The following is a 5,233-nucleotide window of genomic DNA, read 5'->3' as shown; positions in this document are numbered from 1 at the left end:
ATAAAAAAATTTTTTTTTTTTTTTTTGAGTAAGGTGAAGTTTCAAAATTCAATAAATCTTGTCAATCAACTCTTCGTCAAGGCCAAACTAGTCAAGGCTGGCAATACAAATCATCTATATCTATTCTACCCTATTTGGACCACAAGTGAGAAGCCGTTCGTGTTGGGCTAATCAATTTGAAAAACACTTTTGAGCAGCAAGTAATGTTTAGCCAAGCTTTTAAAAAGTGCTTTTAAGTGTACTTTCTCAAAAGTGCTTTTCAAAAAAGCACTTTTGGAGAAAAGCTACTTTTTTCTACTACCTAAAAGCACTTAGCTTCTCTTAAAAGCTTGGCAAACACCTCCCTTCTAAAAAGTAAGCACTTCTGACCTCCCAAAAGTTTCGCCAAACAGGCAATTAGTCTTACTTTTACTAGTTCTAAAATTGTTACTCTATAGAGTGATTCTTCGTAATTCTAACTTTTGATCGACTTCCTTGCCAGTTTCGTCGATTAACACGATACAATCTGCAGATTGCACCATAAAACCTCATCTCTTGTATTATTTCATTCGCAACAAAGTTCAAAAATACAAGCTCAAGGCAAAGGCCTACTGTAAATGCACATCACTGGGAAGCACCTCTGTATCTCCTCTCATTGTTTTTAGATTTGTGACCACGCTCTCGCACAGATCTTCTATATTTATCAATTAGTTCCTTCTCCAACAAAGGACTTTTCTCGCCTTCTCAAAAAAATAATTTACCTTCTCAAAACAAAGGACTTTTCTCAGCACTCAATCATATGCTTTCTCTATGTCAATGAATATACCACTTTGTAAATACTTCTTTTTTTCTAATCATTTTCCCACAATCTTCTTAACAAAATATAAATTATGTTGTAGATCTATCGAGCTTAAATCTAAAATAGTTATGTCTTTGTAATGTGCCTAACTCTACACTCTATCACTCTTTCCAAAAGTTACATTGTATGACTCGTAAGTTATCCACTTCTTGGGATATCCTTGTACTTATATACAGACAAAAAGGTACTCTTTGTTAATGACATTCTTCTTACTTCATCAAAAAAAAAAAAAGGTACTCTTTGTCCACTCCTTTTGCACCTTTCTACCCCATACTGCAACATTGAATAGCTTGGTTAGCCATACTAATTCAATCTCTCCCAAGACACTTTCAAACCACTATGAGATACCATTTGGACCTCAGGTTTTTCTAGTTCTCACATTTTCATGGCATCGTTTACTTCACAGGTGGTGGCACAATACATGTAGAACATCAATTCTTCATATAATAGTTGGCTATGATGAGTCTTGGAGGTTTAACATTTCATATATATCTAATGCTGGACCACCAGCTCCTAGGCAGTCCCTACTTGAGAACCAAAAGAGGGAAATATGAGCATCAATGATTTGGTAACCCTAAATATTCATAATCCACAAAATAACTAGAACAAGATATCACATCCTCAAACACTTGAAAGTATTAATAAATCATGACAGTTCACCTTTAGAGAGTAGTCATAAGATCAGAAGAATGGAAACAAATAGCAAATTCAAGAAATCTTGTACTAAGAACTAAATCTTGGTAGCATGGGTTGTTCGACTAGTGCATGGTTACAAACTCTAGAGACAATTCATTTTGTAAAAATCAAGAATAGGGCTCCCAAGGGATTTGAAGCCTCCATTAGAATATTGAATATTCCCTACATCATTTTTTTGGAAAATGGTAATGTTGTATTCTTCAGCAATAAAGATATGCTGGTGACCTTCAAAAAACGGAGAGGAACAAAAGGAAAAGAGAAAAATATTTGCAAAGATCCTAATAATTCTACAATCAGTTCTCTTTCCTCTAAACCTCTCTTTACACCAAACATGGAAAAATACAATACAATGCAATTTAACCTTCTAAATGGAATCGGACCTATCTTCAAAGTTTCTATTGTTCCTTTTTTTACTGTCCACCAAATGCAGAGTGGAATTATCCTCCACCATGCCTTTTGGCCCTTGCTTCCCTCTTCTTATCCAGCAACTCAACGAGTCTACAGTATGCTCAGGCATGGTCCAATTTGTCTTTGTGAGACTAAGGAAGATGACCCAAATTTGTGTTGTAAAGTTGCAACGCAAGAATAGATGCTTGTTGCTCTTCTGCCTTTCTATATAATGAATTCCAAGATACTATAACTTTTTCTTTCCCTTCAACACTTCATGTGTCAGGCAAGCCCTATTAGCAACCAACCATGTAAAGCAATTTACCTTAGTTGGTGCTAAGTTTCTCCATACCTTTCTCCACTCTACTGACAGCTGCTTCGCTGGGGGCTTTCCATTTTGTATGCCCTGCTAACAGTGAAAGCCTCATCATTACTATGTTTCCATCTCAAAGAATCAAAAGCACTGCACTGCTGGTGCCAGGAAATTTTTCAAATAGCTCTAGCAATTTGGAAAATGTCTCCACTTCTCAGTCATTCAAAAGCCTTCTGAAACCAGATTACACCCGTGTTGTCCAACATTCATTGACATTGACATTTGGATTACTACATAGTAAGAACAGATCTGGAAAATCTCCAACCATCTCCCACTTCAATGAACATATTAGCTTCAAGTTTTGTCCATATGTATCCGATAGTTCTTCGGACCCCCACCCCATAGGCATCAAACACTAATATTACTGCACCAAGAATTGTGCTCACCATACTTGGATCTGATGACATCCTTTCATAAGGCTTGTCCCTCTTCATTATATCTCCATAAACACTTCATCAAAAGACTTTTGTTTTGTTTCCTCAAATCTCTGATACCTAAACCCCCTTTGTCTCTTCTGTTAAAACTTATCTCCCATTCGACCAGTTATAACCTTTAATTTCTTTGCATCCATGCCAAAGTCAGTCCATCATTAATCTGTCCAGTTTCTTCAAAACTTTGGCAGGTAATGGGAATAATGACATGACATAAGTAGGAACGGAGTCTAGCACTGAATTGATGAGGGTGTGTCTGCCTCTCAGAGACAAACATTGAGCCTTCCATCTTGCTAATCTCCTTGATGTTTTCTCCACAAAACCATCCCAAATATCTATTTACTTGTGTTTATTGCCTAAAGGCATGCCTAAGTAAGCTGTAGGCGTATTCTCCACTTTGCATCCCAGAATATCTACCAGATTCTAAATGTTGGCCACCTCCAATTGCCTTTTCCCCAATTCACTTTCAGACCTGAGGCAACTTCAAAAACAGTAAGATTGTTTTGATGAATCTTAGCTGGTCCTCCTGAGGTTCACAAAAAATGATAGTTTCATCTGCATATATAAAATGACAGATTTCTTTAACTTGTCCATTGCTACCCTCTATCTGAAAACCTTTAATCCACCTATTTTGAATTGCTATTCTCATCAAGCTGTCAACCTTTCATTGCCAAACTAAAAAGAAAGGGGGATAGGTGGTAACCCTGTTTAAGTCCCCTTTCGGAAGGGAAGAAGCCCACTGGTTCACCATTCACCAAAATAGAAAATTTGACGGTGCTGATGCAAAAATTAATCCACCCCAATCACTTCTCTCCAAAACCCATTTGTCTGAGAGGTGTTCAACAAGAACATCCAATTTACATGATCATAAGCCTTTTTAATATCCAGTTTGCACATTACACCAGGCTCATCACCTTTCAATCTTGAATCCACACATTCACTAACTATAAGTGCACTATCCATGATCTGTCTCTCTTTAATCAAGGTTATCTGATCCTTGTTGACCAACTTATCCACCACCATTCAGAGTCTTTCAGCTAGTATCTTTGCTATTATCACCTTGTATATGCTTGTGGTCAGACTTATAGGTTTGAAGTCCTTCAATACAGAAGCACCTGCTTTCTTTGGGATGAGAGCCACAAAAGTTGCATTAAAACTTCTATCAGTCCTCTGATTATCATAGAACCCTTGTATCCCACATTTGATGTCTTCTTTCATCACTTCCCAGAATATAAAAATAAAAGGACATGTGAAAACCATTGGAACCAGGGGCGTACATGAGAAAACCATCGGGCCTAGGGGGCTTTCTCCATAGCACAAAGTTTAGTGCATTCTAGAATCTCCTTGTCTTCAATTTGTTTATGTAACTCTTCCTTCTCATCCTCATTAATACAAGTAACCCCTACAATTGTAATTATGGCCTCCAAGCTTCCGCCTCCTATATATATTGATAGAAACTCTTGATGGCCATCTTTATGTCGGTAGGATCAGTGATATTGCTTCCCTCCACTTTCAAAGAGTCTATGATGCTGTACCTTTTGTGTGATGCTGCTATTCTACGAAAAATACTTGGTGTTCTTGTCCCACTGTTTCAACCATTGTATTTTGGATCTTTGTCTCCACCCTACCTCTTCATTTTAACTTCTTCAAAGACATTGCCAAATTTATTTTTTGCATGAATTCATCATTTGTAAGTGATCTTTGCTCCTGAAGGATCTCCTATTTGGACAATTGGTCAAGGATCTCTTCCTTGTGTTACCAGTTGCTCCTATGCTTGCTCCATTCCTTCAATTTCCCTTTTAGAAGTTTCGACTTTCAGCTAAAACAAACCTGGTTGTACAAGTAACTACAAATGATGACCACCAGAAAGGCAGATACTCACTTTCTCCTTGAAGCCTTCAACCCCCATCCACCAATTTTCAAATTTGAAGTAAGATATCTTGACGTTCATGTCTCCACAAGTCAGTAGAATTGGGTTATGGTCAAATACCAACTTTGGAGTCGATTGTCTAATGAGGGTGAAAAGTTCCTCCCATTGAGAGGAAGCATAACTCTTTCAATTCTTGATGCAGTTGTATGGTTCTCTCCTCTTCTGCAAGTGAAAGACCCTCCAAATAAATAAGGATCAAGCTCCACCTCTTCAATACAATTAGAGAATTTTAACATAGCCCCATTGGTTGATGAACGGCTTGTTCTTTCTGATGGATATCTGATGACAATAAAGTCACCACACACTACCCACGACCCTTCACAAAGATTTCTCATAGCTCCTAATTACCATCAAAAGAACCCTTTCCCTCCTCTCCATTCTTTTGCACTTAGCATAGAAAGTCGTCAAATACCATGTTAGATCCTAGTTCTGACCTCTTAATTTGCAAGTAATGCATTGTTCACCACTCTCTCTCTCTACTAACTCCCCTTACCAGACCCTTTTGTCCCATAGTATTAGGATCCCTCCACTGCACCCCACTACCTCCAAATTCCCCCCCCCCCCATATTTTTTATTTT

General features: G+C 37.8%; 1 protein-coding gene across 1 annotated transcript in view; it reads right to left on the bottom strand.

Moving 5' to 3' along the window:
- LOC102597117 (dual specificity protein phosphatase 12-like) overlaps positions 1-5,233 on the bottom strand; it is a 15,732-nt gene that overhangs the window by 2,282 nt on the left and 8,217 nt on the right. The window lies entirely within an intron of this gene.

Source organism: Solanum tuberosum, unplaced genomic scaffold (assembly GCF_000226075.1).
Source record: "Solanum tuberosum cultivar DM 1-3 516 R44 unplaced genomic scaffold, SolTub_3.0 scf00205, whole genome shotgun sequence".
Taxonomy (NCBI): domain Eukaryota; kingdom Viridiplantae; phylum Streptophyta; class Magnoliopsida; order Solanales; family Solanaceae; genus Solanum; species Solanum tuberosum.
This window is presented reverse-complemented; position numbering and strand designations above follow the sequence as displayed.